This window comes from Colletes gigas, unplaced genomic scaffold (assembly GCF_013123115.1).
Source record: "Colletes gigas isolate AHSC1104 unplaced genomic scaffold, ASM1312311v1 Colletes_gigas_Sc00011, whole genome shotgun sequence".
NCBI lineage: Eukaryota > Metazoa > Arthropoda > Insecta > Hymenoptera > Colletidae > Colletes > Colletes gigas.
In genome coordinates, this window is record NW_025106640.1 from 524300 (window position 1) to 539046 (window position 14747).

Genomic DNA, 14747 nt, shown 5'->3' on the forward strand with positions numbered 1-14747 from the left:
AGCTCCTATAATAATCATTAGTTTTGTATGAAAAAATAACCTTGTACTCGTAAAACATTACCAAATATATGCACAAAAACCTAGAACTATACAATTTACTGATTCCAAGAAAAAAATTCCCCAAAAAAGTAAAGAAAAACCCTTTCAAATTATACACGAATAAAAATGCATATTTGTGAGGTAACCTACTACTTTGTTGTTAACTATCAGTAATGATGATAAATACCTGTGACGAGAAGCTTTCGCGGCTTACCTGGAACAAAAAGAAAAATCAAATCAGTGACAAAGTACGACAATTTTGGCTTCGGTTAGATCAGGTTTGCTTAAATAATTCTAAAGTATCGCGACGTATTCGTCTCTGTTAATTTTTTCTTTTTCAAAAATTTGAAAATTTTTATCTCTGTGGGCTCGTTGGCGCGTGGTGTTTCTTCTTCCTCAGTTTTTCGTTGCGCGTGTGGAAGGAAGTCCTCGAAGTAATAAATTGCTCGAGCATTTATCCACGTGGTAACGATTGACATAATAGCGTAACACGTGTGTCGAGCATGTGCTGTGACCAGAAGGGATGCAAGGGGCGTGCACTAGGGAAATTAGATGCAGAACAGCCAGGCTGGCTAACCGCGTTGAAAAAGGACCAACTTTCAAACGTTAATGCGGCCAGATTTCTCGAAACGGGGTATACACGACCTTTACGAAACGTAATCTCCCCGTTGGCAGAATTATAAACTACATTTTCATTTGCCCGTACGGTTAATGTAAACGAATTCCTCTTTTACGCTCCGTGGCTTTTGTTCCCGACGTTCTACAACTTGCTTTTCTACCCCCTTTACCACCGGCAGGTCTTTTGTTTGGAAAATATTTTCGCGTACACAACGCGCGTTGAGAAAGTTTCAAACGTAAGAACTGGTTGAAAATTTTCATTTTCGTTGAATGTTAAATTGCGGTCTTTGTTCTCGTCTCGTTCCTGAAACTACTGTTTTCCATCTCGAAACTGTAATATCGAATTAAAATTTAGAGGTTTTAAAAACGAAACATTTTTTCAAGATCCGAATTTTAAATGATTCGATCAGAGATTTATGCCTAGACCTAAAATCACCAAATAATTCTCGTAGTAACTTACCAACAAACTACAAAATTTTGGACAAGGTCCCGTAAAACTCTGCAAAAACACATTACTCTTTCGAGGGATATCGAAGTTGTGTTATCGTTCCAAGCGAAACGAGCGTGACGAGGACTGCACGTTCGACTCAAAACTCGAGAATGACTCACGGGACTAGTAATAAACACGTCATGTCCCCTAAGAACGCACATAAATAATTAATCGCCACGAAGATGCAATTTATGCATCGTTCGACGCGTAGGCGAGAAACAAGTTTAAACTGTTCGCTCAGCTTCCTCCGCGGAGTCTCGTTGGCGAAGAGGAAAACGTGAAACACACGACACGGCGTTAAATAATCGATCGACATCGTTGTGCCACCGAGAGGACACGTGCAATAACAAGAACTGGAACCGATGAGACGCGATGATAAAAAAAAAAAGTCGCGCGTAACGTTTGATAAAATTCTTGGCGCTGAAACGCGAGAAAATCCATCGTATCTCGGCACGCAGTTGCCACGCAAACGTTACGCTTCGCTTAATTAATTAGAAGGAGTCTCTCGTTACACGCTGTCCCTGACATTAAATTTGTCGAGCAGCTGAGATCCTTGGTCGAGCCACTGTCAGCATTTTTCGCTCATATTAGATGAGAAATTAGGGTCTCGCGTTGCAACTCGATATCCGATTTCGTGCTCCCAACACTTAACGGCGGATGTTCTTGGAAATACACAGAATGAGTCGGTAACGATTCCCATCGGACGTAGCCATTTTTTAAAATTACTTTTTCAACCCTCGATCGCACAGTATTTAAAATCGTTTCTTTTTTCCCCCTAATAAGCAAAATTATTTTTGAAACTATTTTAACTGAATAATTGTTAACCCCTCGGGTACAATGTTAATTTAAATTTTAGTGATTTTTTAAGGAATAGAAAAATAAGTTGACATTTCTGGGAATTCAAGAGATAAATAAAAGTGAAATGCTTCCATATTCTGTTCCACGAGCACCGTAGAATACAAGATATTTTGCACGAAACAGTTCTCCTTGAAATCAATAAATAACGACTCGTTTCGGATGGCAACTGATATTAAAATTCTATTCCATTTTCTTGACTGGCTGGTATGGAAGAGGACCCGAATAACTTTTCTCACAAAGCAAGGGAAACTGGAAAACTGAATACGGTGGAACTGTATTATCAAGATTTGATAGGAAACTTCAATTTTAAATGGAGTTTTCGAGACGTTAAATTTTCTCAATTTTCATCGACACGTGTTAAAAGACGGAAATAAACGTACGTGGAATTTTAATTTGAACGAAAGATAGAGGGATTACACTTTCTTTGTATTATGTCTATAGTACTAGAACTGATAGATCTTCGTTAATCGCAGGTATCGCGAGAGACAAGAAAATGTGAGTATTCCACGATCCATCATGCTTTTTGTTATCTTTATTTTTCGTTTCTACATTTCTCCGCGACTGCGCGTGAAAAAACTTAATCTCCTGGGCACCGAATTGCAATTCTGAAGAATGGATACGTACCATGGGGCTTACACTTAATTATCGTCCATCTTTATTACTTTCCTCTCACTGCTCGTAAAATATAATATTGGACACTTCAGTAATCAGTGTTAAAATATTGTATGTACATTATTCTTAACAAGGTTCTGGTTCGAACCTAACCTCGAAATTTGATAAAAAAGTAAAATAAAACAAGTGCAATTATCGAAGGATAAACATAATAATAATAAATTGAATAATAACATATATTCAGTGGCTTTATATAGTCGAACAATGGATTTGTATGTCCAATATGAATTGCTAAATTTGATATTCAGAAATCATAAATGCACGATAAACCAACAATTAAAACAGATGTTACACAATGGTTACAAACAGGAATTGAAACAGTTATGGAAATTTTTAAATTGTTTCCATTGAATCTCTTGAAACGGAACTATTACAATCGAAGTTAATGGAAAAATGTTCTCAATTACTTTCACATACATACAATTTGAAAGTCTTGTTTGTCTGTTATTATGTTGCACCAACGCGGATCATTTTCAATCTTCAATCTATGTACTTTGTTGTTTTATTTTCATTTCAATTTTATAGGTATTCAATATGAATAGAAGCAACGCACAAACGGCTATTTCTTCCACTTTTGTATACAAATTGCACATCAAAGGTTAAAACATTAACATTTACTTTTTTATTTAAAGATAAACTAGAGTTTTACAAATTGTGTATGATCATATTTTGTTAAATAGTAATTTTGATCATTTGAAAATGTGCACCTAAGTTATACTTTTATTTACATAAATTATAATAATACGTATAGAATCAACAAGAATTGCAAACGTATTTCATTCACATATATAATTCATTTTACGAACATTCATCTATACATAACAGTGGGGAAAAATTTCCATCCTGAGCAACTGTACACCGAAGAAATATTTTTACGAATGACGATTCAAATCCTTTCGTATTAGCAAGAACGAACGCCTACGAAAATAAAAATGTTAACATATTGGATGACTTAAGCTTGACCTTCGTCCTCTGGTTTATTGAATCGCCCGACCGCCTACTTTCGTGCACTCGCAATGATCTCATCTCTGAATTCCTTCTACGGTGTGTTTTATTGTATAATACAGTGTCTGCGGCGGAGCGAGCTTAACGAATATCGATGATTTCGAAGCATTCCGGCGGGATTACGAATGGTAGCAATCAGACGATGAGCATGAACAGTAGCGATCGTAAGTTTATGATCGCTTGATGAACCCGAGAACTTGTTATCCTAACCTCTTCAAGCCTGCTGTGTATTCTAACGTACACGACCTTACACGATTATTTTTTACTACAAAATACTTTAAATTATACAGGTTCATTTAAATCGATCTACTGGAATATCTCTAAAACCGTTGATATTAAAAAATGTATAACGAAAGTTGAATAGTTTCAAGGGTCATATAATCGCGTAGAGAGCATACAAACTTTGTTTTTTTAAACGGAATAAAACTTTTTTAAGTACGTTGAGTGGTGCAACTATTCCCTACACTAAGTACCACTTACAGTAAAAAAATAATTAGTTTCAAAAAAACATATTTTAATTTTAATGTTTAGGATGTTAAATCTTACCATTTCATTTAACCATGAATTTATGGAAATTATTACGATAGTCACTGCAATAATTATCACTGAAATAATTATAGAAAAAAATTATAACAATTATATCTAAGCAATTAAGTATTAAGGCACCAAAGATAATTACGTTAAACGAATAAGAGTACGTTACGTTTATCTTCGTTTAAATATTTTCGAATAACATTGTATTCAAAGTACCGACGAAACCAAATAAATCTTATTTATCTCAAGAGACATAGTGTCATATCAGAATCCCACTCAAGAGCCACCGGAACGCATTCAATGATCAACTCGAGGGTTAATAGGGCACACTTAAGTAGTATTTCTTGAAGATTATGAAATATAATTAATGACTTTAACAACTTCAATTACAGTTGTGAAATTATTTTCACTTTACAGCGTTCCTAACGACAGTAACATTTTTCACGATTTGCCAACACGCTGTAAGTTTAAACTGCCAGTCATCAGCGACCGCCATAGACAATCAACGTGTTAACATGTACATGCATATATTATATCAGCATTTTGTATAAGAAAATTATTACAAATACTTCTAAGCGGTATGCAAATAACTACACGAGTATATAGTTCGAATAAAAATGTCCTGCTCTGTGTCAAAGTTCGTCGACCATAAACTTCGTACGTCGAGACGTCGCGAGACAGAATGCGGATGCAATAATAACCCTTCCTATGATCTCGTCGCACTATTTCGAACCACGGTAACAAAAAAAAATCCCCATAGAACACGCCCGTGAAGTGAGTCACTTGCCGCTCGCGTACGATATAATAGTGGAAACGGAAAAGTTTCATTGCTCAGGGTTCGGCTTACTGGCAACGAAACCGGCGTGATTTATCGTTACGCGCAAAAACACGAAAGCTCGAGGTTCGTCCGAACCGGCACGTCACTTCTGTCACGAAGTTATTAATAAACGCCATCCTGTCATTGCCACCGTGCAGCCATGATTGATCCACCGTTCACGTCGTCAACCGTGCGCGGTTTTAAAATTCAAATACCGTTCGAAAATATCGGTGGCCAATTGGGCACGAAGCGCCCGCGATCTGTCGCGTGCATATTTCAGCGATTTAAGGCGGCTACGCGTCGTACATTTTGCAAAGAACGCTCCCTATCGATCGTTTCCCCAAAGATACACGGATCGAAAGGTTCGATTTATCGTCGAGTTTGACTCGTAGTATTTGTTTCGTACCTTGCTTCGTGTCTCGAGAATATATTCCAGCGTCCTTCGATCGCCCGCGGCGTCAACGAACCTATTCGTCCGTGTTTACGTTTCGTTCGACCCCCAGCACGAAATGACCATTCTCGTCGCTAACGTGCTTCTCGAAATCACTGCGATGATACAGAACCTACTTAACCTTATCACGCACACTTGGCACGTCAAATTCGAAGCATCGAACGAATAAAGTTCACCGAAATATCGCGACCATCACTGACACGAGTCGTTTCGCGTAACTTTCGTCATCGGTCGCGGGGAAGCAGCATCGAGCCGCAACGTCGACCGAGTTCCTTCGAACGGGTCGGGGGAAACTTACTTTCGAGCGGAAGCCGCGGATTTCCCCGCCACGAGAACCGGACACGTTGACGAACCGAAAGGAACGGACGGTCGCGCGACACAACAGGACACACAAGAGGAACGAGACGACGTACGTCCGGAGCGCGTGGCGTGTGCGCATCGACTGCTAACTAACTTCGCCCGACGAGCATCGAGTACGATCTCTTGTTTCCGTCTTTGTCCCTCTACCGTGCGTGTCCTGTTCGCCCCTCTCTCTCGCGCTTGTTTATCTCCGCCTATCGTTCCGTCTTCTGTTTCCCTCCCTTTCCACCCTCGGCCAGTCATTCGCTGGAACCTTTTTCTCCGATTGGTCCGTCCTTCTCGCACTCGTGGCGCGGAACCCAAAAGATCTTCGATCACTTCTACCCTTTTTTCTCCGTCTTTGTTCCGCCCCTGGTGCTCGAATCGCAAGAGAGCAAGCTTTCTCGTGTCTTTCGCACTCGCACTCTACCGTTGACAGAAAGATGCATCGGCCGTGTTCGCGAGCCATTTAACATAATCTCTGCTATTTTCGTGATCGGGAACTATTTGTGTCTGGTGACCACGAACTCCCTAGACTTCGTGCATGACGTCACATTTGTACAGATTTTACATTTCAACTAGGTCCAGTTCGATTTCTGTGTGGGACTCAATTTTTTTTTACGTAATACCTAATAGGAAGATTAAAATTTTTCTAACTAAATATTTTATCGATTTTAACGTATAATACCTTGGATACACCGGGGAGTAACTGCATTGTTTACAGCATAATACCGTCCTCGCGTAGTAAAAAGGGTAAAGGGAATTGTAAACGCACACAGACGTGGTTTTATCGTCCAAACTGCATCGGGAAACCTTCATTATGTACAACGCCGCATTCTAAAGAATACCGTACAAAAATGGAATATAAAATACATTGTCAATGTCAGATCCCATCACCGTCTACATCACAATGTTCTATAGAATAATGTAAGCAATCGATAACGTACGACTACATTTCATATAAAGTACTTCTTTACGCAAAGTAAAATGCATGAACGTCTCTTATTTTCAGAGCTAAATTAACTTTTACTTACATCCAATTAATATTTTCTATAATTATTTTTTATTGATTTTGTCAGGAAATTATGAGATATTATATTTTTGTCTATTTCTTTTCTTTTCTTCCTTTAAAAAATAAAAAATATTTAACACATTGACTGTCATGGTGGTCACCGGTGACCGTCACTTTCAACTTACAACGTGTTGCAAAATTGTTTAGTATGCAATTGTTTACGATACCTACATTTATATTTCATGAAGTAATAGAACTTTTTTGAGATAATCGTGTTTCTTGTTACAGCTAAAGGATTAAGTTGGTTTCTGTTTCAAGCTTGTTACATTCAAAATGCAGCACGGCGGTTTTATAAACTTCTCGGTCTTTTCTCGTGACGGAAATCGAAAACAGACTTCTCGCCCTTTGCCTGAACGAAGTCGAGATCCCTTCTCCTTTTCTCTGATATTTGACTCCGGAACGTGACTCCAAAGCTTTTCGTTCCTGCTCGATTCCGAAGTGGCGCGTATAACCATTCGTGAATACTGAAATTTTCTTTTACGTTAAACTATACTGTTCTCCATATTCGACAATCGAGAACATTACTATGTTCGTACACATATGTTGTTAAACTATGTATTAGTAATTTAATCAAATTTATCAATATTAATAAAAAACTTCAAAGAATTTGACAATTTCATTTTCACATTATCGACAAATTTATTTATGAAACACCTTTATAAAATATTCATAGAAAACGACTCAACAGCGCACTTGTGCATACATAGAGTCTTTGTAGATGATGTAATCAGTATTATTTATGTCTCGAGGGAGATAATTTCTACGCTATTATCAAACTTATTCGAATATTGTAATTTAGTTGTCAATCTTATTTAAATATCGAAATTTGTATTTTCTACAAGGTCTCCAATTTTTACTTTACTCATCAATTATAATTTAAGCTTCTGAAAACGACTCCAATTTTATTTGTACATCATTTAATGAATGTTTCATTAACATACCATCGATTGATAAAAATCAAAGCTACAGAAAATACTTCTGTTTTTTAATAAATAAATGGTTTAAGCAATAATCATCGATATTTACGAGCGCAAGAGATCTTTTCGCAGAACGTGCCAAGAGAGATTCTTTTTTTAAACGATCGTCGAAATTTGACCATGAAAGGATAAAGTTTCTCTCGTAATTTTTTCCGACCTTTTTTCGTTGAATTCTTTCGACTGCTTTTGTGGTATTTCCACGACCAGTTCGTAGTCCGGCGCAATCATAAAATTCTGGATACTCGCCGAACAAGTGGGATGACCGTAAAAAACACGATCCTTATGCGTTTCAACTTCCACTGCAGTCCGATTGGCTGCAATTTGTGGAATACCTTATATGTACTCAATCCGTATAATGGTGTCTGTCTGGACGTTTTCCCGATTTTTTTTCTCTTCTTTATCAACCATTTATTACAATAAAACTCGATAATATATGTTCCTTGAATTACAATGTAACACAGAGTAACTCATTGGAAAAAATGCAATACTGAAATTATAATTTGCCGCAGTAAAATAAATCACTTAAATTTTAATTCGTAAAACAAAGTTAATTTTTTGTGATTTTTATGGATTTTTACACAATTTTTAATAATTGAAAATTATAGTAACAAAAATATAATGTGCAGGACGAAGTTCATATCTTGAAGTATATTTACTGTATTTCTATATTAAACATATCCGAGTAGTCTGGTTTTAAATAATACTAGGAAATGCTTGTATAACACTGAACATTTAAAAATGAGAGGTTAAACGTTTGCTTACATTGGGAAACATTTTCCGTTAATTGAAATTTCAATGTCATCGAACCTTTCTAAAATTCATTCGTTTAATTGACAGAGTTCCACGCCCACGTATTATTAACGCAAAGTCAGCCGCGAGTTGAAATATATTTTAATCAACTCTGCAAACATCGTGCTCTGCAATAATTTGGCTACGAACCTGTTAGCCAAACGTTTCCCCGTGTCGATCAAGCTGCAGAAAGTTAATGCATAATTACGAACCGACGTGTTTGCGCCCATACGTGTTTCCCTTTATTAACGTTGATTACGCGACAAAGCCTGCCGGTAATTTCTCAATTTTGATCGAGAAAACTTCCTCCTATTTAAACTTTTCTGTATCGAGAAGTCTACTGTGTGCTTTCATCTTCAAACGAGCTCGAATCGAAACTGTAACAAGTTTCGCCGAGCCGGAATCAATCGACGAGGAAAACTTCGAGAAGGTAACCAAAAAAAATCTTCCCCTTCGAGATGCGTTTCCCAAGTTCGATTCGACGAAAGTAGTTTCTCTCGAGTTCTATATCGCGGAACAAAAAGATTCAAAATGGTGTTAAAATCATACAACTCGCATTTAATCAATTGGTAGAAATAGCAAGCATTTTCTAGCTTCATTTATTCGTTAATATAATTCCCCCTTGTTTCGAGTTCTCGTAAAGTAAAAAAGCTTTCGAGCATCGTCGAAAATGGCATAATTACGTTTCTAAAGCGCTTTTAAAAAATCGGACTCTCTAAGCGGCAAAGTCGTTTGAGCAGGTTGTTCCTTAATTGCTATGACCAGTGTAAAATGTGCAACACGGGTTATTGCGCGGGCAACATTATAAAGCAATTAGTATGCACGCGCCAGTGGACACCATAAAGAATTTAAGGCAATTTATAGTTACGATTGCAATAAAATTATTTAACGCGAGGAAAATGTAACGAACATAGTTAATAACGGTTAAGACGCAGCGTGAAAATTTCTATGGGAAATAGAAATAAAATGGAACTCCGCAATATCGTTCAATTTGGAAGGCGAAGGGCGTAATAGGGAAGTATTACCAATTTACCACGCACGGGGCTCCGGATTTCCGTAATTTGTATCTCGCCCTTCCGTTCGATCGGAATAATAGAAACACCTAATGACTTTCTGAAGCAATATCGACCTGCATATTAGTCCACGTCGCACCGAGGAATTCGCGGTCGCAATTTGCGTATTAATGGGGTCCCGCGGAGGCAGCGGTGGCGCCATGACTTTAGGGGGTGATAAACGTATTTTATGGCCGCGATCCGCAGCGGTTTCTCCGTCGTTGCAATTAACGGTAAAACACCGGCGGGCTGTGTGTGCGTTTCAATACTCGCGCAGGTAAGTGCTGGGAGATATCCCGGGCACAGGCGACGCTAAATAAAAACCTAATGGGACTCGCAAACGGGACGGAGGGGGATCGTTTTCATTTTTCCTAGCGACGAACATTACGAGGATGTCTTCGCCGGAACGTTTTATTGAAACCCGGAAATATTACGCACTGGGGCCGCAAAAACGCCAGCTTATAACTCAATAATTCTCTTCTCGTTAATTTACGAGTTACACGAGCGTTTTTAATACCGAGATAAAATTATTCAGGACCCCCAGTTTTGACAATCAAAGTTAATTATCGTAAAAATGTACTTTTTATATGCAGATGAAGCATTTTGATATTTAAAAATAATAAAAAAACATTTAATATCTCATCGATCCAAGGAAGCAAATTTGAATTTCAAAAGGATCACGAAACTCTTAAGACAAATTTTAAGTATAGTTTTGGTTTTGTACAAAATTTCAAGGTCTCAGGCAACGTGTTAATTAAATATACTTGATATAATACAAAGTATGAAAGTACGTATTTGAAAATTATTTTACGTTATCAACGGTGCTGAAATCAAATCCGCGGAGTTATCCATATAGACATTCGGGAGTTCCATTAGGGAAGAGTATGTACCCTGCGATAGTAAAAAAAAAGTCTGTTTCGATGCAATTTTCAACGCCATGCCTATGCGAATTGGGATTTTCAGCTCTTAGTATTATTAAATGCAACAAAAGGGAACGACTACAATGCGTGGAAGATGGAATGCGTGTGTTTATAGTTCTGCTGAAAAAGTTACGAACGCGAACCTTTTTAAAGATCGATAAAATGGTGGGTTTTATTAGCGCAAGATAAATTGCGCGAACGCGAGAAATGGCTAGAGGAACGAAAATTAGCCGAGGCGATTAACCCGGCGATCGAATTATACGTTCCCATAATTGTTATTAAGATTCCAAATTACCGTGAAACAGTGTATTATTAAGGATATTACACGACGTCGGGGAAACACAATTTATGGTGGCTCCTTATTTTCCGCGGCATTCCCCCGGAGGATTTACTTTATCTCTGCAATCGATAACGGGGTATGCAGATGTAATCAGTCAAGTAGAGAAGTCAATTTCTCAACCGAGTTGTTTTTTCGTTAAACACTCGGGCTATTCCAGTTCGTAAATCAAGATTAGACTTTTTAACGTTCGGCGAATTATAATTAAAATTGAACATTACTACAGCAATTTCTTTTCCAAATGCAATATCGAATAAAACGAAAGTTTTATGGAGCTTAAATAATAAAAGTTGAATTTTGATTTTTACAGCAATATTTAAATGGACGTCGAATTGTTTTTCGACGCTGCCGTGGCAACGGACCCGCCCAATTTATCTTGGAAGAATGTAAATGATCGACCTGAACCATTTTGCAGGACAAAGGCAAGAGAAAACGACATCGAGGAAGTTTTAATCGAAAAAGTTCGAACAATGCGTCTTAGCTGCTTTTAACAATAAGACCAATCCAACGGTAGCTCCGATGTTCCCAAAGCGTTTTATTATTCCCTGAATCGATCGAGTGTAGCGTTCTTATAGATTACCAACGACTTTGATACCAGCGATTAATTGTTCTCGCGGCGATTAAGATCGGCACGAAAGTTTCGAAATTCATTTACGTTTCGCTGAAACACGACGATGTTCTCCAAAGCTTTTCTCATACAAATACGACACGAATTATGCTAACACCATTCTTTATCAACAGTAATAATAACTATTTTAGAAAATTTTAATTTCAAAATTTTTTTTTAAAAATATAAAAATTCCAAGTTTTTCATACCGTTTCCCTTTTTTTTCATTTAATATTTCCAATATTACCTGAGAATTTCTCTTATTTCCACACAATCATTCCGCTACAGTTTTAATTATTTCTAAAACCATAGTTGAAATATCACAAAAAGGATAACAGTTTTTGTTCGACGTTTATAAAATTATACAAGGTGTTCAGTCACTTTTGGGAAAAATTTTAGTGGAAGATTCTAGAGTCCAAAATAAGACAAAAATCAATAATACCAATATGTTGATGGAGGCTTCGTTAAAAAGTTATTAATGTTAAAAGTTCCGCTCGTATTGAATTTTTTTCTCGAAAATGAGCAGGATTTCGGGGATATGTCTGTTCACCAAAAATTATTGTAAGTTACTCCTGCAATCAAAAATAATTTTTTTAGAACGATCTGAAAATTTTTAATTTTATCGAAAAATTTCACGTTTTTGAATTTTGTTCTCGAAAGTGGGTAGGATTTCGAGGGTATGTGTATTCACCAAAAATAGTTATATTTGACCCCAGAACCTAGAAATAATTTTTTTAGAACGATTCTAAATTTTTTTTTTCGCCGAGAAAACCCACATTTCTGAATTTTTTTCTCAAAAGTGCGTAAGATTTCGGGGATATGTGTATTCACCAAAAATGGTTGTATTTGACCCCAGAACCTAGAAATAATGTTTTTAGAACGATTCGAAATTTTTTTTTTCGCCGAGAAATTTGCCCACATTTCTGAATTTTTTTCTCGAAAATACGCAGAATTTCGGGGTTATGTCTATTCACCAAAAATGATTGTAATTGACCCCCGCAACCAAACATAATTTTTTCAGAATAATTTGAAATTTTTTAATAACTTTATTTTCGTCTAATTTTGCCCTCTAAAATCTCCCATTAAAATTTGTTCCCTGTATAATTCCAATTGTTGCAGAAATTAATTACAGAATGTCTACGATATAAAATTTACAGGAACGGTCAGTGCTCGAAACTTGCGAACTTACAAACAACGTATCGATAATTGAGATTTTATAATGGCCCGTAACAACGGTATAATAATTATCGATCAAACATGTTCGATTTCAACGGCACGCGATTCCAATTACCGGAAAAATTAATTAGTTCGGTTCCGGGTGGGGGACCGGCGATAAATAATAAGGGTTGGCGGAAACGGGGCCAGAGCACGAGGAAACATAAATTTTCGCCGGAAAAATACACCGGTGCACGGGCGTATCGAGCATTTTGTAAGCGAAAATACGGCGACGAGACGCAACGCGCGCCCTCGCGAGAGGACGTGGCCGAAGAAAAATGTTGTCGTAAAACCAGCGTAATGAACATGAGGCTGCGGCGAGAAGACAGCGGGCAGAAAAAAAAAAAAAAAAAGGGGCAGAGAACCATGGATACTTTTTTCTGGTCTTCGTTGTCGCATATATCGCGGACGATATTATCCGTTTCCGATAAAAGCGTCCCTGAGAGGATACCCCTTTTATACTTTTTCTTGCGATGAGCAGGGATTCACTTCGTCCGCGATTCTTACAGGTTCAATAACCCGTTGCAACGTGGGTGAGACTACGTGGTTCGCTCTCTTATCGAAATTTACCGTCTTGGTGAGCCAATAAATGGTCACCAGGTATTTATTCCAACGCACATTGTTCATAGAACGGGCTCAAAGTTTCGTCCATCGGGGTGGATTAACCCCTCCATTGCGTATTTAAATTTGACTTGAAAAGTATCAACCAAATTCTATCTTTCAACTTTTCTTGTATTTTACTGAAAAAATAATATAAAAATACAATTACAGAATAATCTATTTACTGTTACTTGATATTGATATTATTATTACGGTATCACTGCTTTAAGAAAAATGTCTCATATAGTAAATAAAATTGGCACACTGATAACTTAACTGAACTGTATTATAATATTATAAGTTTCGAACCAGGGTAGAATACAAAATAGGAGCAGTAGTGGCTGGTATGTTTCATCGGTTCTTACTAAATAATGAATATCTAGGTTCGTTACTGGAATATAAAAATAAACATTTCTAAAGTTATGAGCATTTATGTAGAGTTGTGGAGAACGAAATGAAATATTTTCCAAGGTATCGATTTGCCCATGACCGTACCTTATACCTTTTCTAGGCAGAGTGACCCAAGGGATCGATACGTTTGGAAAAAAGTCAGCAAGTTTCATTTGAAAAAGAAGTGCAATTGCACGTTGCAGCTGGTGCATCCATGCACTACTATAATAGAACCGACGATGGTCAGAGACTATAATATAAGAACAGTGAATAAACTGTTCCTTGTTACTTTCCCTGTGATAAATTCATAATTCTAAATGAGTAGATTTTCCAGCCGAGAAACAACAGTTGGGGAGCTTTCATCGGGCTGAAACTCTTACGAAAATGGCTGGCGGCAAGCCACGGTCATCGCGCGAAACGTGCGGCCATCGAAGCGTTAACTATAGTCCGTTTACTCGTCGAACGACCCTCGTATATTTATAAAAATATCGTGCTGTTTAAATAATCGTTTTGATTGAAATCGAGCGTCAGAAAAATATTCCGTCACGGAGTCGCCGTTAATTTAATTAGTTTTAAATATTCCTCTTTATTTATTTCGTTGGCAGGACGTCACAATACCGTTTCCCGGAATAAAGATCCCGTGAGCAACTATTTCCAGTAGATTCGCGGGAGGGAAAACACATGGAAGGGTCACCAAAGAAGAAGCAACGACAAGCGTGGAACGTCTTTTGATGTCTGCTCTGTCGTGTTCAGTCTCCAATTTGCAAAATGAAACTACCTCCTCCACTTTTCCAAGCCAATCGCGCGGCAGATGTTGCCCGCAAGCTTTGAACGAGCCTTCCCGAGGCTTTTTCCGCAGGGGTAAATGCTTGCAGTGAAAGCGACCGTGAGACTTGTTTGCGCAAGCATGCAAACCTCCTTTGTCGAAAAACCATGCTGGAAACGTTTCTGAATCGCGGGGGGAA

General features: G+C 37.6%; 1 protein-coding gene across 11 annotated transcripts in view; it reads right to left on the reverse strand.

Moving 5' to 3' along the window:
• Positions 1–14747, reverse strand: part of LOC122398484 (guanine nucleotide-releasing factor 2) — a 93090-nt gene that overhangs the window by 42429 nt on the left and 35914 nt on the right. Inside the window, exon 1 of one of the 11 annotated variants that reach the window (XM_043398386.1) lies at positions 5440–5908. The exons of the other annotated variants lie outside the window; for them this stretch is intronic. The gene's annotated coding sequence lies outside the window, so the exon portion shown is untranslated. Of the gene's footprint in view, positions 1–5439; positions 5909–14747 lie in introns of those variants that run through there. 11 annotated transcript variants of the gene reach the window in all.